This window comes from Phyllobates terribilis, unplaced genomic scaffold, assembly GCF_046119375.1.
Source record: "Phyllobates terribilis strain yellow unplaced genomic scaffold, ASM4611937v1 Scaffold_3__8_contigs__length_932513732, whole genome shotgun sequence".
NCBI classification, from domain to species: domain Eukaryota; kingdom Metazoa; phylum Chordata; class Amphibia; order Anura; family Dendrobatidae; genus Phyllobates; species Phyllobates terribilis.
Window position 1 is genome coordinate 43,526,053 of NW_027362763.1, and position 26,577 is coordinate 43,552,629.

Genomic DNA, 26,577 nt, shown 5'->3' on the forward strand with positions numbered 1-26,577 from the left:
CATGTGATCAGTAGCCTATAAGAAAAGAGGAGGAGGGACTGGCAGTGAATAGATAATTAGCCATGCGGCCCTACTCGCAGAATGTGCTCAGGCAGGAGCAGGGACAAGCAGGTCATGTGTGTCCAGCGCTCCTTCCCCTCCTGCTAGCTGCGAGTTGGAGGGGCTCTGGATGCTAATGGGCAGCTAGATATGACGTCAGGTGTCCCACCCTTATGACTCCTGTAGCTATGTTCTGGTGTCGTGCGGCCCAGCAGCAGATTTTCTGGTTAAAGTGAAAAAAGCAAATAACAGTGAAAATTCATAGCAGCAGTGGCTGTGTCCAGTAGCAGCAGCAGTGGTCATCATCATCAGATGGGACCTAGATGGGACCGTCTTGTTGCAGGAAAACAAGCCCAGTGCTCCCACTGATCCAGGGAAACAAGCCTGGTGCTCCCACTCATTCTGAACCTATGGTAAGTTGAATCACATTCTCATTATAAATGTCATAATTATATGATAAGTATGCACTAAGCTCCACCCCTCCATAACCCCATCCACATATGACCAAAGCCCCGCCCCCACCCCCACCGGGCCATTGAAAACTGGTCTTGCTTAAAGCCGGTCCCTGGTGCAAAAAAGTTTGCCGACCACTGCTCTAGACTGACTGCCTAGCTCCACCTTCCCTTTTTATATCCCTAACGGGCTCCCTCTGGTGGTCTGAGGTGGAAGGTGGAGGTGTGTGTATGCTGTGAGGGCCTCTTGTGGAGGAATCCGTCCATGCACCCCTCTAGGATCTGTGGCACCAATGCACAGCAGGGCGCCACACATTGAATACATTGCAAAACAGTATTTTAAAACATTACAGATGGGAAAATATGTTTCTATTTGTGGAATCTGATGGACAGGTCTGGTCATGTGTTCTCAAAATGGCAGATGTCGAAGGAGGACAAGTGCTGTGCAGTCAATGAGGAATAGTAAATTAATTTACCTCTTGCTCTTAATTAATGAAGTGCAAGAGGTAAATCTGAAATATTTAGTAAATGTCCCAAACTCATTTGCTAAAATAAAGATAAAAAGAGGGACCGCGCTGCAGCAAGTCTGTCCGTTAATCTCTCAGCCGTTCTCCACTCGGCTCCTGTTTCTTTGCTTCACCTTGTAATTAATGATCTATTTCACAATTCCCAGTGTGTGTCCTATAACGTCTGTTCTTCTCCGTGCAGTTGCCATGTTTCCTCGCAGCACTAGAGGGCAGTGTGAAGCCGTGTGTCATGTCTGGTGATTAGTTTGGCGTGTTCCAGGACCAGTCCCTGTAGTCACATTAAGTGGAAAGAAAAATTATTGCAACATTTAATGTTTAGAACAATTTTTTTTTTTAGAGGCTAAAAAAAATCTGCAGAATGTAAAATGTTTGCATACCTCGAAGTCACCGCGTGACCGTTATAGCTTCGCTGAGGGATAAATAAGGTATTGCTATAAAATGTTCAAGGTTATTTTATTTAGTACGCATATCGCACTCATCTGTCAATCACAGAAACGTAAAGTGATCCTCTAATTTAGAAGAGGGGTTCCTCAACAAGAAGATTATCGAAAGGTCCCGATCTGAGATCTCCAGTGATCGGCTGTAATTGGTGATTGTCAAGTGTTCCATTTCCCCACAGCACACCCACAGGAGAAATTAAGGATTGCACTGTTGATATCAGTGGATTGATTTGTAGGGACATGTTGGGTCCTCCAGAGCAGGAGATGGTCTTTGTAGCTGCTTTCAGCTTGAAAAATATTAATTTTAAACTCATGGTAGATTTCAAAGTCTGGAACATGGAACTAGGACTAGAACACAACAACAGGACAGGAGTGTGGGGGTATGATAAGAACAAGAAGACACAGGTTCAGAACCGAGACGTATTCAGTGGAATCCATATCAGAACTGCAAGGGCATGACTGATGTCTCGTGGTGGAGATGGATTAGAACCAATAATTAAAGGCGTAGTATTCCAGCAACAGGAGAATGAGACAAGGCAGGGTCAAGAACATGATGAAGTGGCAACAGAGAACACAGATACAGGAACCAAAGACCTGGGAACCAGGGGCAAGGCGACACAAACAGAGGAACTGAATCAAAAACTGATGCTATGTCTGTATCTGAAGGCCTTTGCCGGATGTCTCACCCAACATTGTGCCCAGTGAGGGGACGCTGGAGGACGCAGGTTTCCGTCTCCACTAATATTCGGGGACACGGGATCCTTTTTTTCTGATTTGAAGGACTCGGCGAAACACCTGTTTTGCATTTTCCTCTCGAGCAGGCCTGCTTTGAATTGCGACATGTCATCCCCATCCCTGTGATGGCGTGTCGGTGAGGGTGTCTGTTCCCCGGGTGCCTTGTTTACATTCTGCAAATTGCTTAATGGTTAATTCCAAAAGTTCCACTCCGAACGTTCCACGCTTTGTAGTTGCTGTTTACGTGCTTTAGGGCTGGTCACTGTTGGACACATCTCCTTACATTCTCTGAATTTACTACGTATGACAACATGCAAGACTGTGATGTATGAAGAGGGGACATGGAAAGATGTTGACCGGAGGCTTGCTAACTGGACAAGCTGAACACCGACCTGATGTCTTGGGGGCAGTAGAACTGTAGGCGTAGAGCGAGTTCAGCACCAAGAAGGATTTTATGTCTTCTCTCCGAGATTTCTCTCACTTCTTGATGTGTCCCTTTAATATCTTTACCCACAATGACCTTTACGTAGATTTTTTTTTATTTTTTATGAGGGATGAACGTCTCATTGAGTTACATGGATCATCTGTAGCTCAGATGTTGGCCGCAGCGTTTATGAGACAATTTAGTCCTATCGTCAGTTTTTCCCTTGGGAACACTTGTATCTGTTTTGATCTTTGAACCAGACTTGTGTGACTTTTCTTTCATTTTGTTGTGTTGTTATAGTTTCATTGTTTTTATACGTTTATGTGGATATTATACACAGCGGGGACAGACGTCATCTATGTATTTGTGAGACTGTTCTGTGATTAAGGAATTCTCCATCCAGGTGAAGTCTTTTTTTTCATTATGTAACGCACATTACGTAGACTGTATCATTATAGTCAGTCAGTCACTGTGGGGGAAGCAGTTAGTAACAGGTATACGGTCTGGTACCTTTCCCCAGGGCAGTGGTTAAACACATGAGTAACCGAGAAGTATATGTAGTCTGGTATCTTCCAGCAAGGCAATGGTTAATAGCAGGAATACGATAAAGTATAGACAAACAAGAGATTAGCTTGTAGAGTTGTGTTACCTTGATTGCAGAGGCCCAGTGTGAACAGTTGGTAACTTGCTGAGAGACTAGTGTGGACTTAATCTAAGTAACTCGGACTGAGGTTAGAAATATTTCTGGTGTAGCATGGAAGCCAGGAGTCAAAGAGGAGACAATAGACATCTGGCTGGAGCACAGCTTCAGATGAAATCTCTTGACTATGTAAAGCAACTGAAACAGAGCTGCTTAATACCCGAACACCTGGTCTCTGCCTAAATAGGCCTAGGGTGATGATTGAAGAGGTTTTCGCTGGGTTACCTGTGGAATCTGGCATGGACTACTCCAAAGGGAGGTGGCCATAGATGAAAGAAGCCAGGTCTAGCACTTCACCAGTACCTGTGAATTTACTAATCTAATTGATTCATCTCTGGTGTAATGGACATTTTCCCGTGTTCCGCGGGATGATTGAGGAGTAGGATGGGATCACTGTGTTCCTCGCTGACCCTCCGTCATGTATATACAGTATCTCATCTTACTAATGATCTATATACTGTATATCAGCACTAGATAATTAGAGCAATCATCTAATACCGTGCGGCTCAATAAATAAGATCGCATCAAAACTCCCAGGTCCTCGGGATATAAGACGGAAATGTGATCACGTTCCTACATTCTCAGAGCCTTACGTTTCCTTTCCTTAGGTCAGAGACGTCTTATATTTTCGGCACAATTGTTATCAGGGGGTCGGGTTTATACTTTACACCATTATACTTGATTAGGAAGAAAAATAAAAAGTTACAGATGAAGCAGGAAAAAGCCAGAAAAGTATCCTGAGGGAAGAAGGATTGGGCAGAGATGTGGACTGGTGCTTCTCATCGTCTACATGTCTGGTGTGGCCGTATCTGTGGGATCTGCTGCTGTATTGTCCTGACTGTAGTGTTGGTCGCCATCGACCATGGAGTCCTCCATAATGATGCACATCACTTCGGCTGGGCACACACGCTTATTATGATGGGAAGGGATAAATAAGCCGATTCTAATCTCTCTTGTCAGTAGTTCATCTATCCTGGGAGCTCGGTATCTCACATAGGGAAATTCTGTCAGGGGCCCCTCGTGTTCGTAAAAGATAATTGTTCAACCTTACCGGATTGGCGGGCCATATACTTGGCATATTGGCACGTGGCTACACAATTCTGCTGTAATTTTCTGGCAATTTAGATCCTGTAGCCCACCAATATTAATTGGGTCTATCAGCAATAATCTAATGTCTATGGCCACCCAGTAACTAGCCCTCATCTCTGACACCCCATAACCAGCACTCATTCCTGACACCCCATAAGCAGCTATCATCCCTGACAATCCATAAGTGTCTCTCATCCCTGACACCCCATAACTGTCTCTCATCCCTGACACCCCATAACTGTCTCTCATCCCTGACACCCCATAACCATCTCTCATCCCTGACACCCCATAACCATCTCTCATTCCTGACACCCCATAACCAGCTATCATCCCTGACACCCCATAACTGTCTCTCATCCCTGACACTCCATAACTGTCTCTCATCACTGACACCCCATAACTGTCTCTCATCACTGACACCCCATAACTGTCTCTCATCACTGACACCCCATAACTGTCTCTCATCACTGACACCCCATAACCGTCTTTCATCCCTGACACCCCATAACCATCTCTCATCCCTGACACCCCATAACCAGCACTCATTCCTGACACCCCATAACCAGCTATCATCCCTGACACCCCATAAGTGTCTCTCATCCCTGACACCCCATAACCGTCTCTCATCCCTGACACCCCATAACCGTCTTTCATCCCTGACACCCCATAAGTGTCTCTCATCCCTGACACCCCATAACCAGCTATCGTCCCTGACACCCCATAGCCTGCCCTCATCCCTGACACTCCATAGCCTGCCCTCATCCCTGACACCCCATAACCGGCTCTCGTCCCTGACACCCCATAACCGGCTCTCGTCCCTGACACCCCATAGCCTGCTCTCGTCCCTGACACCCCATAACCAGCTATCATCCCTGACACCCCATAACCGTCTCTCATCCCTGACACCCCATAACCAGCTATCGTCCCTGACACCCCATAGCCTGCCCTCATCCCTGACACCCCATAGCCTGCCCTCATCCCTGACACCCCATAACCGGCTCTCGTCCCTGACACACCCTAACTGACTCTTGTCCATCTCACACCCCCTAACCGGCTCTCGTCCCTGACACCCCCTAACCGGCTCTCGTCCCTGACACCCCATAGCCTGCCCTCATCCCTGACACCCCATAGCCTGCCCTCGTTCCTGACACCCCATAGCCTGCCCTCATCCCTGACAACCCATAACCAGCCCTCGTCCCTGACATGCCATAACCGGCTCTCGTCCCTGACACCCCCTAACCGGCTCTCGTCCCTGACACCCCCTAACCGGTCTCGTCCCTGACACCCCCTAAGCGGTCTCGTCCCTGACACCCCCTAACCGGCTCTCGTCCCTGACACCCCCTAACCGGTCTCATCCCTGACACCCCCTAACCGGCTCTCGTCCCTGACACCCCCTAACCGGCTCTCGTCCCTGACACCCCATAGCCTGCCCTCGTCCCTGACAACCCATAACCGACTCTCGTCCCTGACAACCTATAGCCTGCCCTCGTCCCTGACACCCCATAACCGGCTCTCGTCCCTGACACCCCATAACCGACTTTAAAAGAAGTAACAAAAGGCAGAACAAGTGCACGGTAAAGTCGCTTTTTTATCGCTCGTCATTGTTTATTTTTTGTTTCGCTTTTTCAGAAAGATTCCGGGCAGATTCCGCCTGAACAAGATGTCTTGTCTTGTCCTCAAACTCTGACACTTCTGCTCTGGAGAAGCTGCTCTGCCCTGCGTTATATAGACACCACATCAGTATGAATGGACACTGTGTAATACTTCATTTCCCCTGTGGGGGTGCTGCAGGGAAATGTAATGCTACCAGGTGTCGTCACACATTGCAGCTGACCCCTGGAGGGCCCAGCAATGAGATTAACTTTTTTTTTTTTATTAAGGAATCTTTCTAACACATAGGGAATGTTCAAAATGAAGATCCCCTTTAAAGCTTCTCCTAGAAGCATTTCTGGAAACAACTAAATATGCAAATATCCTCTTCAGAGAGGAAACGGACAAGAACTGAAGTGGCACCTATTGGAAGTAGCAATCCTAAAAGTAATTATCCCCCGATATTCCTCCTTGTTCAGACCTCATCCGGAATGCTGTGTCCAGTTCTGGGCACCACATTTTAAAAAAGACATAGACAAACTGGAGCAAGTTCAGAGAAGAGCGACCAGAATGGTGACTGGTCTGCAAACCATGTCCTATGAGGAACGGTTGCAGGATTTGGGAATGTTTAGCTTGCAAAAAAGAAGGCTGAGAGGAGACTTAATAGCTGTCTACAAATATCTAAAGAAATGGAAACACGAGAAGCAATGGGATGAAACTGAAAGGGAGAAGATACAGATTGGATATTAGAAAACACTTTTTGACAGTGAGGGTGATCAATGAGTGGAACAGGCGGCCACGAGAGGTGGTGAGTTCTCCTTCAATGGAAGTCTTCAAACAGAGGCTGGACAGACATCTGTCTGAGATGATTTAGTGAATCCTCCATTGAGCAGGGGGTGGGACACGATGACCCTGGAGGTCCCTCCAACTCTAACATTTTAGGATTCTATGAAGTCAATATTGCCCCTTTAACGAGCCTTTGCCACATGCATAAGAAGTAAAGCCAGAAACTCCATTTGCAGACATGTTTCAGGGTGTTTGCCCCTCATCAGTGCAAAACAGGAGATCTGATTTGGCTGGCTGAGCGGCCACTGACAGAGGATTTTTGGGGGAATGTTTCATAAGGAGACATATAGGCCATGCAAATGCAAATAGCCACTTCAGAGAGGAAGACGACTGTAACTCCAGTTCCTCCTCTTGGATGTCTGCAAATAGAGTGTCTGGTTTTGCTTCTTACCCCAAGTCATGTGGCAAGGCTCGTTAAAAAGGTTGATATTGACTTTTAGGATTGCTACTTTCAAAAGTTGGCACTAAAGTTCCTGTGCTTTACTTCTCTATTTGCATATTTAATTTCCCAGAGAACTGTGTGGCCTAAAAGTCTCCTTACACAGGCTTGGTGTACTCCACAAGGAGAAACTTTACCACAAAGTTTCAAACACAAACTTTCTAGGTTAAGTCATTCCAGTCATAACTTCAGTGGCTTCTTGCTAAAGTATTCACCCCCTTGGCATTATTTGAGTTTGGCTACCTCACAACCTGGAATTTCACAGTGTTTTTTTGAGGGTTTGCATCAATTCATGTAAAGAGCATGCCGACAACTGTGAACATTTTGGTTTTCTTTGTATTGTGAAGCAAACAACAAATAGGACAAAATAACTAAAAACTTCAGTGTGCATAACTATTCACCCCCTAAAGTCAGTACTTTGTAGAGCCTCTTTTTGTGTCAATTACAGCAGTAAGTCGCCTTTGATAAGCCTCTATGAGCTTTCCACATCTTGCCACTGAGATTTTTGTCTATTCCTCAAGGAAAAACTGCTCCAGCTCCTTAAACTCAGATGGTTTCCTCTGATGAACAGCAATCTTCAAGTCTGATAACAGATTCTTAATTGGATTAAGATCTGGGCTGTGACTCGGCCACTCCAGAACATTTACACGTTTCCCCTTAAACCACTCGAGTGTTGCTTTAGCAGTATGCTTTGGGTCATTGTCTTGTTGGAAGGTGAACCTCCATCCCAGTCTCAAATCACTGACAGACTGAAACAGGTTTTGCTGAAGAATATCCCTGCATTTCGCACCATCCATCTTCCCCTCAACTCAGACCATTCTCCCTGTCCCTGCTGCCGAAAAACATTCCTAGAGCATTATGCTGCCACCACCATGTTTCACTGTGGGGATGGTGTTCTTTGGGTGATGAGTTGTGTTGGTTTGGCACCAGACATAGCGTTTCCCTTGGTGGCCAAAAAGTTCCATTTTGGTGTCATCTGACCACAGCACCTTCCTCCATACATTTCGGGAGTCTCCCACATGTCTTTTGGCAAACTCAAAACGAGCCTTGCAATTTTTGTGTGCAAGTAAAGGCTTTTTTCTCCACACTTTTCCATAAAGGCCAACTCTATGGAGTGTACGGCTTATTGTGGTGGTATGGACAGATACTCCAGTCTCTGGTTGGAAGTCTGCAGCTCCTTCATGGTTACCTTTGGTCTTTGTGCTCCTCTCTGATTAATGCCCTCCTTGTCCGTGCTGAGAGCTTTGGCGGGCGGCCCTTTCTTGGCAGGTTTGTTGTGGTACCATGTTCTTTCCATTTGATGATAATGGATTTGATGGTGCTCTGGGGAATCATCAGACATTGGAAGATTTTTTTTTTTTTAATAACCCAACCCTGACTTGTACTTCACAACAACTTTGTCCCTGACTTGTTTGGAGATCTCCTTGGTCTTCTTGGTGTTGTATGGAGATCTCCTTGGTCTTCATGGTGTTGTATGGAGATCTCCTTAGTCTTCATGGTGTTGTATGGAGATCTCCTTGGTCTTCATGGTGTTGTATGGAGATCTCCTTGGTCTTCATGGTGTTGTATGGAGATCTCCTTGGTCTTCATGGTGTTGTATGGAGATCTCCTTGGTCTTCATGGTGTTGTATGGAGATCTCCTTGATTTTCATGGTGTTGTATGGAGATCTCCTTGATTTTCATGGTGTTGTTTGGAGATCTCCTTGATTTTCATGGTGTTGTTTGGAGATCTCCTTGGTCTTAAGGGTGTTTGGTTAGTGGGGGAATTGGATGTTTCGCCCCCAGCAGTTCGCCCCCGGGTACATTTCGCCCCCGCACATTTCGTCCCCGCACATTTCGTCCCCAGCATTTGGCCCCCAGGATGTTTTGCCCCCGCACATCTCACCCCCGCACATATCGCCCCCAGTTTGAAACGTGCGGGGGCGAATCTTCCTGGGGGCGAAATGATAGGGGCGAAATGCTAGGGGCGAATTGCTGGGGGCGAACTGCTGGGGGCGAAACTTCCTATAACCGGTTAGTGGTGCCTCTTGTTAATGGTGTTGCAGTCTCTGTGGCCTTTCATAAAAGGTAAAGTGTATATACTGACTGACAGGTGACACTTAGACTGCACACAGGTGGACGTCCTGTCACTAAGCATGTGACTTATGAAGGGAATTGCTTGCACCAGAAATTTTTAGGGGCTTCATCGCAAAGGATTGAACACATATGCACATGCAAATTTTTAGTAACATGATCTCCAAAGTTTAATTTATGCCTAGATTTTTCTAACTTCACCAATTCTGACTACTTAGTGCTGATGTGTAGCGCCCCGAGGGTTCGGCCGCTACAGGGGTATTGCACCTCTGCCAGAGGTGTGGTATGCCACTCCCAGGTAAGGATGGAGTATGGACCAGGGCTCAGTTAGCTACACACATATACACTCCTCATTTCCGGGGGACAGCTCTACGGTGCTCCCATTAGTATGCAGGCACGACAGACCATGTCCCTGGCTGGAGTGGGGAGGGGGGGAACCCTAGTGATGTGGGAGCAGATAGGGGCTGGTTCCTGGGCATAGGAAGGAGCTCATTGGTTGCAGGTCACCTGGGCTCAGACACAGAGGAGGAGGTATATAAGGTGGGCACCATCTTAGTTCCAGAGGAGAAGAGAGGAGAGAAGTTCAGTCTGTGAGGAGAAAGTGAGAGTGGAGGAGGAGGGGAGCAGAGGCTCTGCTGGAGTTCTGCTCCAGAGCCAGGCCTAGGGACACGGGCCGGGCGAGAAGGAGAGAAGGAAAGGAACAGAACAGAAAGAGAAAGGAACCGAAGAGAAAGGCCCAGGAACACGAAGGAAGAAGGGACCCTAAGGACCCAGGAAATTACGGGTGACGGGTCAGGCAAGGAAAGGGTACCGGATCCCACGTTGGTGGAGGCGAATAATCCTCAGCCAAGAACCAGAGGTCGTGATCATATATTGGTGCGACCCTTTGCTAAACCTGGTAGGAAGGCACCATATAGGATAGCGGGAAACAGGGCCCACGTTTGCCCGCATAAATCCGCGGCAGCTGGACAGAAGTTTGGTCACTGGTGGGGCACGAGCCAGAGAGAGGACAGAAGGGGGTCCTGTGCCATGCTCCTGAATTGCCTGGGAGTTGACCGAGCCCCTCACTTGGTGGACGCAGCACGGCTTGGGCAGTCACTACCTGTACAGAAGTGGCTTGGAGTATACGAACTGTGAGTAAAAGACCCTGGACTGCAACACGTTGTCTTTGTGCTTCTTACTTCGCCAGCACTAACGGTACTGGGACTCCCTGCACCATCACCCCCACCATCTACCCCTCGCTGCCCTGAGGCTACACTCCTCCCGTGGGGAGTCATACTATTCCCTGCTGCACCCACAACACCAGCCTCAGTGGTCTACACTGCAGCGGCGGTTAGCCCTGACCGCAATCCACGGGTGGCGTAGTCGGACACTGCAAAACATAGTAGACTACCACTGGTCTGACCACCCTGAGCCACGGACGGGGTTGCCACTACTACCCCCATCACACTGAAGCCCAATTCCGAGTGCCCCGCAGCCCAGGGGGCGAGTCAGATGTATCACATACAAATCGGATTACAAAAATATTTACACACAGGTTGTAATGTAACAGAATAGGTAAAAAGCCAAAGGGGGGTGAATACTTTTACTCAAGCCACGGTATGTAACATATAAGACATCTATGAATTCAACAAAACAGATAGATCAGAGATAGATAGTTGATAGATCTCGGTCGCTCTCAGGGTTAATGTTGGTTCTGACGATACATTATTACATCACGGAACGTTCAGTCCTTCTTCCATAGAACTTATCTGAACTTTCTATATATTTACATGGAGACTTTATTGCGAGCGCCGAACATAAAGCTGTCAGGATGGGCCCGGCCATGTCTGAGCCCCGGCCAGCGTTCTGTCATCATGTCAGCTGTTGGCAGCACAGTCCGCACATTGTTCTCCGTATGTGGCCTCGGATTGTGTGATCCTGCAGATTTCATGTTCTTGTATCACATGAGCGTTTAATGGGACGCACATGTCATGTTCCTGCCATGGAAGGTCAGAAGCATTACGGGGCCACGCCGGCCGGTCACATCAGTTCATGGAGATAATCTGCAGGTGGCTCCACACTGCATTGGCCCAAACTTTCCCCCATTGCACCAAGGACTTACAGACCGTATCTGCCACTGAACAGGGTGGGGACAGTTGTACCTATCTGAAAGGGTTCACTTACTTTCATATCCCTTTTGGACAAGATGAGAGAAGCAGAGCCCACAGGAAAATGAAGATCTCTGGGGAGGTGGAAGGCCCCGGCAGGGCACTACATAGAATTTACTTGTGTACTATCAATAGGACTCTTCATACTTGGGAATAAAAGAAAACTTCCTAAAACAGATGAGTTTTCTCCTAAGTAAATACTTAATTTTTATTACACATTTATCTCCCCTTAAAGGTCAGAGCTAGTGGCAACTATGGGCGCACAATTACGGCATCACACAACCGGGTCACCCCTCCTCAGACCAGACACAAGACTGACGATGAGTGTCTTGGTCGACCATAGATGAGGGGTGTGGGGTGACAGAAGAAGTTTAGCAGTGAATTTACTGGAAAGATTCTTTCATTTCTGTGTTTATTGTTTTTTTTTTTTGTTATTTTTTATGGTTAGTTTGGAGAAATGTCATCTGTAGGAATTTTTTGGGAATCTGAAATCAATAAAATTGTCCGACGTTTACAGTAGTAAAAATTCCAACCTAATAACGAGATCAGTTCATCATCAGGGGGCAGTTTTATTACTTGTATCCCTGTTACATTTCTTCTTTTTTTTTTTGTGGCTATTTTTAAAGAGGATTTGTCCCTTGCCGTAAATCCCCTGGTGTAAACGCCGCCGTTCTCCTGAATCCGATGCTGTATTTCTTTTTTTTCTGCGTCTCTCCGTTCCTGAGATATGGATCCATCTTCTTTTTTATATAAATCTTGTATTGGGAGCCAAGAGGGCATGATCATCTACTCTTTTCTTTAGGCATATCTTGATGGCCACGCCCACTTGGCTATAAGAACAAGATTTATATGCAGGGAAAAGGAGGGCCATATCTCAGGAATGGAGAGGCGTAGAGACAAAAGAAAAACATCGCCAGATTCAGGAGAACAGCGGCAATTACACCAAGAAGTGACAGGCCTTATTAAACATACCTCAAAATTCCAGAACGTGCAAAAAAGATCTGGTACATGACTTTTCTTCAGTGTTGGACCTATTGTTATTCTGTTAAATATAATATCTTAAAATTTTTGATAATGTACTTTTTTTTTTTTTTTCATATCATAATGATCTGAATTAACCCCTTCATGCCGCCGCCTTTCTCCGTTTTTGCGTTTTCGTTTTTTGCTCCTCTTCTTCCATAACTTTTTTATTTTTCCGTTTTTGCGCGCCAAGCTGATGTTTTTATTGATACCATTTTGGAGTACTTACAATGTTTTGATCGCCCGTTATTGCATTTTATTGCAATGTTGCGGCGACCAAAAAAAACGTAATTCTGGCGTTTTGATTTTTTTTCCGTTACACCATTTACTGATCAGATTTATTCTTTTTTTTATATATTGATAGATCGGGCGATTCTGAGAGAAGCAATACCAAATATGTTTTAGATTTGATTTTTTTTTAATTGTTTTATTTTGAATGGAGCAAAAGGGGGTGATTTGATCTTTTATATTTTTTTAATTATTTTATTTTTAAAAAACTTTTTTTTTGCTTTTCACTGGCTTCAGTAATCTCCATGGAGAGAAGCTGCGATCATCAGATTGCCTGTGTGTAGCCGAAATGCTCACATGCTATGAGCGCCAGCCACTGGGTGGCGCTCATAGCATCGTGGCAATGACAACCTCAGGGGTCTCCTGCAAACCCATCGGCGACCCGCGGTCATGTAACACAGGCGCCGATGGGCAGGACTAGTGACGTCCTTCTGCCGCGGCCACGTTAAATGCCGCTGTCAGAGATTGACAGCGGCATTTAACATGTCAACAGCCGCGGGTGGATCGCAATTCCACCTGTGGCTGTTAGGGGCACATGATAGCTGTACAGATCAGCTGTCATGTCCCCGGAAATGTGCGGACTCATTGCCGGATCCTGCGCCAAAGCGGGAGACACGCCATACGCCATACATGTACAGGATCCACCATTCATAATTGATGATGTCACAGCTCACCTCCTCCTCCTGTACAATGACTGATAGCACCTCTGTATACAGTAGATAACACAGGATCCATCATTACTAATAGGTGATGTCACAGCTCTCCTTCTCCTCCTCCTGTGCAATGACTGATAACACCTCTATATACAGTAGATAACACAGGATCCACCATTCACAATAGGTGATATCACAGCTCACCTCCTTCTCCTCCTGTACAATGACTGAGAACACCTCTATATACAGTAGATAACACAGGATCCACCATTCACAATAGGTGATGTCACAGCTCACCTCCTCCTCCTGTACAATGACTGAGAACACCTGTATATACAGTAGATAACACAGGATCCACCATTCGCAATAGATGATGTCACAGCTCACCTCCTCCTCCTGTACAATGACTGAGAACACCTCTATATACAGTAGATAACACAGGATCCACCATTTACAATAGATGTCACAGCTCACCTCCTCCTCCTCCTGTTCAATAGGAGAAAAATTAGCTGCTGGTGTCGGGGGCACATGAGCTGTTGGTGTTGGGGGGGCCCATGAGCTGCCGGTGTCGGGGGGCCCATGAGCGGATGGCATCGGGGGGCCCATGACCTGCCGTCGTCAGGGGGGACACACGAGCTGCCGGCCGTCGGGGGGGACACACGTGCTGGCGGCGTCGGGGGACACACACGAGCTGCCGTTGTCGGGGGGCACACGAGTTGCCGTTATCGGAGGGCACACGAGCTGCCATTGTTGGAGGGCACACGAGTTGCCATTGTTGGAGGGCACACGAGCTGCCGGTGTCGGGGGGCACACGAGCTGCCAGTGTTGGGGGGCACACGAGCTGCCGGCGTCGAGGGGGGCACACGAGCTGCCGGTGTCGGGGGGCACACGAGCTGCCGGTGTCGGGGGGCCCATGAGCGGATGGTGTCGGGGGGCCCATGAGCTGCCGGCGTCGGGGGGGACACACGAGCTGCCGGTGTCTAGGGGGAGCACATTTTATTGATGGTATCATAAATTCACAGATGTACTTCCGTATAACATAATTCAAACCAAGTCTAAGAACAGAGTGAGCGTTTGAAACGTGTTTGGTCCTCATATTGTTTCCCCATGTTCCCACACATCCCCAGATTGTCAGGGTCTTGTTCTCCATTTTTTCTTCTTTTTTAATTGTCTCCAATAAAGAATATATATATTCTTATACGGTCCCTGGACTGGGAGCTGGATCACTCCTGCGTTCTTGGATTCATTGTACACCATGCAGTGGTGTTGATCCCGGGCTTCTATTCTGACTGAACTTCCCAAAAGATGAGTTGGTTCCGTTTTTTCTACTGCTCTATAGTGACAGAGAAGATGCCGCCATCACTCCGTGCTCTTGGTAGACGTGCACTTTTCCCACATGACAATAATACAAAACTCACATCTGCTGCATTTCTGAAGAAGAACCGGTGACAGTGACTCAGTGGCCAAGTGTCTCCTGATCTGACAACTGGACACCTATGGGGGGATTGTGAAGAGACAAGTGGTCATCACTCTCCATCCGGCATCCAGGCTCGTTCTTGGAAGAATGGAGAGAGATCGATGTTGAAATGTCTCACCAGCTTGTTCCTTCCAGGCGTAGAAGACTCGGTGCCGTCCTTACACATCATGGAGGTCATAGAAAATACTACATGTAGTAAAATCTTTGATGTGGGGTGTACTCATTTTTGCATCAACTAATTTGAGTAAAACTAGCGCTTTTGTAATGAAAGTTCTATTATTAACCTCACCGTCATGTTACGGGTTAGAAAATGTTCTATGAAACTCAGAATTGTTAAAATGATTAAAAATTCTTCTTGTGTTCAGTGAGATATTGATTAAAATCTTAATGTTCAAAGAGGGTGTACTCATTTATGCTGAGCACTGTAGCTATAAAACATTTATAAAAATAAGCTTCACTATAGAAATCTTACGAGACGAAGTAACTGATTGTAGACTTGGGACAGACAATGACTTTGAGGGGTTAATCTAAAAAGTAAAAAAATAGTCTCCGAGACTCGTGGCCACTTTTCATTTTTACACTTTTGCCTTTTTCTTCCGCCATAAGTTTTTTATTCATCCTCCGACATAAGCGCATGAGTTCATTTTTTTTTTTTTTTTTTGCTGGCTGAATGTCATCATATAATGTAGTGAAAAATGGAAAAAACAAGTCAAAAAGATCGAAACTGAAAAAAAAAACATCAATTCCGCCGTTGTTGGGTCTTTGGGGTTTTTTTAGTCGTTGTTTTTTTAGAAAGTTCACTTTTCATTAAAAATGACCCGGTAATTGCACTAACTATTTGTGATAAATATGCTGATATTTTATTAATTCGCACAATTACAAAGCATAGCCGGCTGATGGCTCTCTAACAATAGTGAGGGCCGACTGCTTGCCCTTTAAGAATAGAAAGAGCTGCCTGATGACCCTTGATTGCTTCTACAATACACTCAGCACTGTAGTATTGCAGTCTATTATATAATTACCAATCTCCTTCATGGATGTACTTTTACAGCAGACATCGGGGTCTTACGTACGGTAGGTCCTCCACTGCCATGATGACTCATTTGCACACTTTTTCAATCATGGTCTCAGGGACACAGAGTCATCTCTAACAACTGGGATGACAACCAGGTCCCCGTGATGGTGGGAGAAGACTCATGGATTTAATATCAGCATAGTCCATATGTAGAAATGGCGCAGACCTGTGAATGTGACTTGTCCACAGCTGGGAAAATGTTCCCGGGGAGAATCCTGAACATCTGCATCAGCAACCATCACTCAGGAGCTGTCACCAGGAGGAATCTGGAGGAGGTTACCAGAATGTCGCCTTGTGTTCCAGGAATACGGCATCTGCCATGGAAGTATCTGCTTCATTAATTGACGGCTTCCCCTCAATCTGCAAACTACAATAAATCTGGAGAAGGGAATTCTAAACACAATGTCACACGAAGCAATGTGCACAAAACACAAAAATATGGTAACAACATATATAGAATGCCCTAAAGAAATCTAAGGAGCTGCACTCACTATTCTGCTGGTGCAGTCACTGTGTACATACATTACATTTCTGATCCTAAGTTACATCCTGTATTATACCCCAGAGCTGCACTCACTATTCTGCTGGTGCAGTCACTGTGTACATACATTACATTACTGATCCTGAGTTACATCCTGTATTATACCCCAGAGCTGCACTCACTATTCTGCTGGTGCAGTCACTGTGTACATACATTACATTACTGATCCTGAGTTACATCCTGTATTATACCCCAGAGCTGCACTCACTATTCTGCTGGTGCAGTCACTGTGTACATACATTACATTACTGATCCTGAGTTACATCCTGTATTATACTCCAGAGCTGCACTCACTATTCTGCTGGTGCAGTCACTGTGTACATACATTACATTACTGATCCTGAGTTACATCCTGTATTATACTCCAGAGCTGCACTCACTATTCTGCTGGTGCAGTCACTGTGTACATACATTACATTACTGATCCTGAGTTACATCCTGTATTATACTCCAGAGCTGCACTCACTATTCTGCTGGTGCAGTCACTGTGTACATACATTACATTACTGATCCTGAGTTACATCCTGTATTATACTCCAGAGCTGCACTCACTATTCTGCTGATGCAGTCACTGTGTACATACATTACATTACAGATCCTAAGTTACATCCTGTATTATACTCCAGAGCTGCACTCACTATTCTGCTGATGCAGTCACTGTGTACATACATTACATTACAGATCCTAAGTTACATCCTGTATTATACTCCAGAGCTGCACTCACTATTCTGCTGGTGCAGTCACTGTGTACATACATTACATTACTGATCCTGAGTTACATCCTGTATTATACTCCAGAGCTGCACTCACTATTCTGCTGGTGCAGTCACTGTGTACATACATTACATTACTGATCCTGAGTTACATCCTGTATTATACTCCAGAGCAGCACTCACTATTCTGCTGGTGCAGTCACTGTGTACATACATTACGTTACTGATCCTGAGTTACATCCTGTATTATACCCCAGAGCTGCACTCCCTATTCTGCTGGTGCAGTCACTGTGTACATACATTACATTACTGATCCTGTACTGATCCTGAGTTACATCCTGTATTATACTCCAGAGCTGCACTCACTATTCTGCTGGTGCAGTCACTGTGTACATACATTACATTACTGATCCTGAGTTACCTCCTGTATTATACTCCAGAGCTGCACTCACTATTCTGCTGGTGCAGTCACTGTGTACATACATTACATTACTGATCCTGTACTGATCCTGAGTTACATCCTGTATTATACTCCAGAGCTGCACTCACTATTCTGCTGGTGCAGTCACTGTGTACATACATTACATTACTGATCCTGAGTTACCTCCTGTATTATACTCCAGAGCTGCGCTCGCTATTCTGCTGGTGCAGTCACTGTGTACATACATTACATTACTGATCCTGAGTTACATCTTGTATTATACTCCAGAGCTGCACTCACTATTCTGCTGGTGCAGTCACTGTGTACATACATTACATTACTGATCCTGTACTGATCCTGAGTTACATCCTGTATTATACTCCAGAGCTGCACTCACTATTCTGCTGGTGCAGTCACTGTGTATATACATTACATTACTGATCCTGAGTTACATCCTGTATTATACTCCAGAGCTGCACTCACTATTCTGCTGGTGCAGTCACTGTGCACATACATTACATTACTGATCCTGAGTTACATCCTGTATTATACTCCAGAGCTGCACTCACTATTCTGCTGGTGCAGTCACTATGTACATACATTACATTACTGATCCTGAGTTACATCCTGTATTATACTCCAGAGCTGCACTCACTATTCTGCTGGTGCAGTCACTGTGCACATACATTACATTACTGATCCTGAGTTACATCCTGTATTGTACTCCAGAGCTGCACTCACTATTCTGCTGGTGCACTCACTGTGTACATACATTATATTACTGATCCTGAGTTACATCCTGTATTATACTCCAGAGCTGCACTCACTATTCTGCTGGTGCAGTCACTGTGTACATACATTACATTACTGATCCTGAGTTACCTCCTGTATTATACTCCAGAGCTGCACTCACTATGCTGCTGGTGCAGTCATTGTGTACATACATTACATTACTGATCCTGAGTTACATCCTGTATTATACCCCAGAGCTGCACTTACTATTCTGCTGGTGCAGTCAGTGTATACATACATTACATTACTGATCCTGAGTTACATCCTGTATTATACTCCAGAGCTGCACTCACTATTCTGCTGGTGCAGTCATTGTGTACATACATTACGTTACTGATCCTGTACTGATCCCGAGTTACATCCTGTATTATACCCCAGAGCTGCACTCACTATTCTGCTGGTGCAGTCACTGTGTACATACATTACATTACTGATCCTGTACTGATCCTGAGTTATATCTTGTATTATACTCCAGAGCTGCACTCACTATTCTGCTGGTGCAGTCACTGTGTACATACATTACATTACTGATCCTGAGTTACCTCCTGTATTATACTCCAGAGCTGCGCTCGCTAATCTGCTGGTGCAGTCACTGTGTACATACATTACATTACATTACTGATCCTGAGTTACATCCTGTATTATACTCCAGAGCTGCACTCACTATTCTGCTGGTGGGGTCACTGTGTACATACATTACATTACTGATCCTGTACTGATCCTGAGTTACATCCTGTATTATACCCCAGAGCTGCACTCCCTATTCTGCTGGTGCAGTCAGTGTGTACATACATTACATTACTGATCCTGAGTTACATCCTGTATTATACTCCAGAGCTGCACTCACTATTCTGCTGGTGCAGTCACTGTGTATATACATTACATTACTGATCCTGAGTTACATCCTGTATTATACTCCAGAGCTGCACTCACTATTCTGCTGGTGCAGTCACTGTGTACATACATTACATTACTGATCCTGAGTTACATCCTGTATTATACTCCAGAGCTGCACTCACTATTCTGCTGGTGCAGTCACTGTGTACATACATTACATTACTGATCCTGAGTTACCTCCTGTATTATACTCCAGAGCTGCACTCACTATTCTGCTGCTGCAGTTACTGTGTACATACATTACATTACTGATCCTGAGTTACATCCTGTATTATACCCCAGAGCTGCACTCCCTATTCTGCTGGTGCAGTCAGTGTGTACATACATTACATTACTGATCCTGAGTTACATCCTGTATTATACTCCAGAGCTGCACTCACTATTCTGCTGGTGCAGTCACTGTGTATATACATTACATTACTGATCCTGAGTTACATCCTGTATTATACTCCAGAGCTGCACTCACTATTCTGCTGGTGCAGTCACTGTGTACATACATTACATTACTGATCCTGAGTTACATCCTGTATTATACTCCAGAGCTGCACTCACTATTCTGCTGGTGCAGTCACTGTGTACATACATTACATTACTGATCCTGAGTTACATCCTGTATTATACTCCAGAGCTGCACTCACTATTCTGCTGCTGCAGTTACTGTGTACATACATTACATTACTGATCCTGAGTTACATCCTGTATTATACCCCAGAGCTGCACTCACTATTCTGCTGGTGCAGTCACTGTGTACATACATTACATTACTGATCCTGAGTTACATCCTGTATTATACTCCAGAGCTGCACTCACTATTCTGCTGGTGCAGTCAGTGTATACATACATTACATTACTGATCCTGAGTTACATCCTGTATTATACTCCAGAGCTGCACTCACTATTCTGCTGGTGTAGTCAGTGTATACATACATTACATTACTGATCCTGAGTTACATCCTGTATTATACTCTAGAGCTGCACTCACTATTCTGCTGGTGTAGTCACTGTGTACATACATTACATTACTGATCCCGAGTTACATCCTGTATTATACTCCAGAGCTGCACTCACTATTCTGGTGGTGCAGTCACTATGTACATACATTACATTACTGATCCTGTACTGATCCTGAGTTACATCCTGTATTATACTCCAGAGCTGCACTCACTATTCTGCTGGTGCAGTCACTATGTACATACATTACATTACTGATCCTGTACTGATCCTGAGTTACATCCTATATTATACTCCAGAGCTGCACTCACTATTCTGCTGGTGCAGTCACTATGTACATACATTACATTACTGATCCTGTACTGATCCTGAGTTACATCCTGTATTATACTCCAGAGCTGCACTCACTATTCTGCTGGTGCAGTCACTGTGTACATACATTACATTACTGATCCTGAGTTACCTCCTGTATTATACTCCAGAGCTGCACTCACTATTCTGCTGGTGCAGTCACTGTGTACATACATTACATTACTGATCCTGTACTGATCCTGAGTTACATCCTGTATTATACTCCAGAGCTGCACTCACTATTCTGCTGGTGCAGTCACTGTGTACATACATTACATTACTGATCCTGAGTTACCTCCTGTATTATACTCCAGAGCTGCGCTCGCTATTCTGCTGGTGCAGTCACTGTGTACATACATTACATTACTGATCCTGAGTTACATCTTGTATTATACTCCAGAGCTGCACTCACTATTCTGCTGGTGCAGTCACTGTGTACATACATTACATTACTGATCCTGTACTGATCCTGAGTTACATCCTGTATTATACTCCAGAGCTGCACTCACTATTCTGCTGGTGCAGTCACTGTGTACATACATTACATTACTGATCCTGAGTTACATCCTGTATTATACTCCAGAGCTGCACTAACTATTCTGCTGGTGCAGTCACTGTGTATATACATTACATTACTGATCCTGAGTTACATCCTGTATTATACTCCAGAGCTGCACTCACTATTCTGCTGGTGCAGTCACTGTGTACATACATTACATTACTGATCCTGAGTTACCTCCTGTATTATACTCCAGAGCTGCGCTCGCTATTCTGCTGGTGCAGTCACTGTGTACATACATTACATTACTGATCCTGAGTTACATCCTGTATTATACTCCAGAGCTGCACTCACTATTCTGCTGGTGCAGTCACTGTGTACATACATTACATTACTGATCCTGAGTTACATCCTGTATTATACTCCAGAGCTGCACTCACTATTCTGCTGGTGCAGTCACTGTGTATATACATTACATTACTGATCCTGAGTTACATCCTGTATTATACTCCAGAGCTGCACTCACTATTCTGCTGGTGCAGTCACTGTGCACATACATTACATTACTGATCCTGAGTTACATCCTGTATTATACTCCAGAGCTGCACTCACTATTCTGCTGGTGCAGTCACTATGTACATACATTACATTACTGATCCTGAGTTACATCCTGTATTATACTCCAGAGCTGCACTCACTATTCTGCTGGTGCAGTCACTGTGCACATACATTACATTACTGATCCTGAGTTACATCCTGTATTGTACTCCAGAGCTGCACTCACTATTTTGCTGGTGCACTCACTGTGTACATACATTATATTACTGATCCTGAGTTACATCCTGTATTATACTCCAGAGCTGCACTCACTATTCTGCTGGTGCAGTCACTGTGTACATACATTACATTACTGATCCTGAGTTACCTCCTGTATTATACTCCAGAGCTGCACTCACTATTCTGCTGGTGCAGTCACTGTGTACATACATTACATTACTGATCCTGAGTTACCTCCTGTATTATACTCCAGAGCTGCACTCACTATGCTGCTGGTGCAGTCATTGTGTACATACATTACATTACTGATCCTGAGTTACATCCTGTATTATACCCCAGAGCTGCACTCACTATTCTGCTGGTGCAGTCAGTGTATACATACATTACATTACTGATCCTGAGTTACATCCTGTATTATACTCCAGAGCTGCACTCACTATTCTGCTGGTGCAGTCATTGTGTACATACATTACGTTACTGATCCTGTACTGATCCTGAGTTACATCCTGTATTATACTCCAGAGCTGCACTCACTATTCTGCTGGTGCAGTCATTGTGTACATACATTACATTACTGATCCTGAGTTACATCCTGTATTATACCCCAGAGCTGCACTCACTATTCTGCTGGTGCAGTCATTGTGTACATACATTACATTACTGATCCTGAGTTATATCCTGTATTATACTCCAGAGCTGCACTCACTATTCTGCTGGTGCAGTCACTGTGTACATACATTACATTACTGATCCTGTACTGATCCTGAGTTACATCTTGTATTATACTCCAGAGCTGCACTCACTATTCTGCTGGTGCAGTCACTGTGTACATACATTACATTACTGATCCTGAGTTACCTCCTGTATTATACTCCAGAGCTGCGCTCGCTAATCTGCTGGTGCAGTCACTGTGTACATACATTACATTACATTACTGATCCTGAGTTACATCCTGTATTATACTCCAGAGCTGCACTCCCTATTCTGCTGGTGCAGTCAGTGTGTACATACATTACATTACTGATCCTGAGTTACATCCTGTATTATAATCCAGAGCTGCACTCACTATTCTGCTGGTGCAGTCACTGTGTATATACATTACATTACTGATCCTGAGTTACATCCTGTATTATACTCCAGAGCTGCACTCACTATTCTGCTGGTGCAGTCACTGTGTACATACATTACATTACTGATCCTGAGTTACCTCCTGTATTTTACTCCAGAGCTGCACTCACTATTCTGCTGGTGCAGTCACTGTGTACATACATTACATTACTGATCCTGAGTTACATCCTGTATTATACTCCAGAGCTGCACTCACTATTCTGCTGCTGCAGTTACTGTGTACATACATTACATTACTGATCCTGAGTTACATCCTGTATTATACCCCAGAGCTGCACTCACTATTCTGCTGGTGCAGTCACTGTGTACATACATTACATTACTGATCCTGAGTTACATCCTGTATTATACTCCAGAGCTGCACTCACTATTCTGCTGGTGCAGTCAGTGTATACATACATTACATTACTGATCCTGAGTTACATCCTGTATTATACTCCAGAGCTGCACTCACTATTCTGCTGGTGTAGTCAGTGTATACATACATTACATTACTGATCCTGAGTTACATCCTGTATTATACTCCAGAGCTGCACTCACTATTCTGCTGGTGTAGTCACTGTGTACATACATTACATTACTGATCCCGAGTTACATCCTGTATTATACTCCAGAGCTGCACTCACTATTCTGCTGGTGCAGTCACTGTGTACCTACATTACATTACTGATCCTGAGTTACCTCCTGTATTATACTCCAGAGCTGCACTCACTATTCTGCTGGTGCAGTCACTGTGTACATACATTACATTACTGATCCTGTACTGATCCTGAGTTACATCCTGTATTATACTCCAGAGCTGCACTCACTATTCTGCTGGTGCAGTCACTGTGTACATACATTACATTACTGATCCTGAGTTACCTCCTGTATTATACTCCAGAGCTGCACTCACTATTCTGCTGGTGCAGTCACTGTGTACATACATTACATTACTCATCCTGTACTGATCCTGAGTTACATCCTGTATTATACTCCAGAGCTGCACTCACTATTCTGCTGGTGCAGTCACTGTGTACATACATTACATTACTGATCCTGAGTTACCTCCTGTATTATACTCCAGAGCTGCACTCACTATTCTGCTGGTGCAGTCACTGTGTACATACATTACATTACTGATCCTGAGTTACATCCTGTATTATACTCCAGAGCTGCACTCACTATTCTGCTGCTGCAGTTACTGTGTACATACATTACATTACTGATCCTGAGTTACATCCTGTATTATACCCCAGAGCTGCACTCACTATTCTGCTGGTGCAGTCACTGTGTACATACATTACATTACTGATCCTGAGTTACATCCTGTATTATACTCCAGAGCTGCACTCACTATTCTGCTGGTGTAGTCAGTGTATACATACATTACATTACTGATCCTGAGTTACATCCTGTATTATACTCCAGAGCTGCACTCACTATTCTGCTGGTGTAGTCACTGTGTACATACATTACATTACTGATCCCGAGTTACATCCTGTATTATACTCCAGAGCTGCACTCACTATTCTGCTGGTGCAGTCACTGTGTACATACATTACATTACTGATCCTGAGTTACATCCTGTATTATACTGCAGAGCTGCACTCACTATTCTGCTGGTGCAGTCACTATGTACATACATTACATTACTGATCCTGTACTGATCCTGAGTTACATCCTGTATTATACTCCAGAGCTGCACTCACTATTCTGCTGGTGCAGTCACTGTGTACATACATTACATTACTGATCCTGAGTTACCTCCTGTATTATACTCCAGAGCTGCACTCACTATTCTGCTGGTGCAGTCACTGTGTACATACATTACATTACTGATCCTGTACTGATCCTGAGTTACATCCTGTATTATACTCCAGAGCTGCACTCACTATTCTGCTGGTGCAGTCACTGTGTACATACATTACATTACTGATCCTGAGTTACCTCCTGTATTATACTCCAGAGCTGCGCTCGCTATTCTGCTGGTGCAGTCACTGTGTACATACATTACATTACTGATCCTGAGTTACATCTTGTATTATACTCCAGAGCTGCACTCACTATTCTGCTGGTGCAGTCACTGTGTACATACATTACATTACTGATCCTGTACTGATCCTGAGTTACATCCTGTATTATACTCCAGAGCTGCACTCACTATTCTGCTGGTGCAGTCACTGTGTACATACATTACATTACTGATCCTGAGTTACATCCTGTATTATACTCCAGAGCTGCACTCACTATTCTGCTGGTGCAGTCACTGTGTACATACATTACATTACTGATCCTGAGTTACCTCCTGTATTATACTCCAGAGCTGCGCTCGCTATTCTGCTGGTGCAGTCACTGTGTACATACATTACATTACTGATCCTGAGTTACATCTTGTATTATACTCCAGAGCTGCACTCACTATTCTGCTGGTGCAGTCACTGTGTACATACATTACATTACTGATCCTGTACTGATCCTGAGTTACATCCTGTATTATACTCCAGAGCTGCACTCACTATTCTGCTGGTGCAGTCACTGTGTACATACATTACATTACTGATCCTGAGTTACATCCTGTATTATACTCCAGAGCTGCACTAACCATTCTGCTGGTGCAGTCACTGTGTATATACATTACATTACTGATCCTGAGTTACATCCTGTATTATACTCCAGAGCTGCACTCACTATTCTGCTGGTGCAATCACTGTGCACATACATTACATTACTGATCCTGAGTTACATCCTGTATTATACTCCAGAGCTGCACTCACTATTCTGCTGGTGCAGTCACTATGTACATACATTACATTACTGATCCTGAGTTACATCCTGTATTATACTCCAGAGCTGCACTCACTATTCTGCTGGTGCAGTCACTGTGCACATACATTACATTACTGATCCTGAGTTACATCCTGTATTGTACTCCAGAGCTGCACTCACTATTTTGCTGGTGCACTCACTGTGTACATACATTATATTACTGATCCTGAGTTACATCCTGTATTATACTCCAGAGCTGCACTCACTATTCTGCTGGTGCAGTCACTGTGTACATACATTACATTACTGATCCTGAGTTACCTCCTGTATTATACTCCAGAGCTGCACTCACTATTCTGCTGGTGCAGTCACTGTGTACATACATTACATTACTGATCCTGAGTTACCTCCTGTATTATACTCCAGAGCTGTACTCACTATGCTGCTGGTGCAGTCATTGTGTACATACATTACATTACTGATCCTGAGTTACATCCTGTATTATACCCCAGAGCTGCACTCACTATTCTGCTGGTGCAGTCAGTGTATACATACATTACATTACTGATCCTGAGTTACATCCTGTATTATACTCCAGAGCTGCACTCACTATTCTGCTGGTGCAGTCATTGTGTACATACATTACGTTACTGATCCTGTACTGATCCTGAGTTACATCCTGTATTATACTCCAGAGCTGCACTCACTATTCTGCTGGTGCAGTCATTGTGTACATACATTA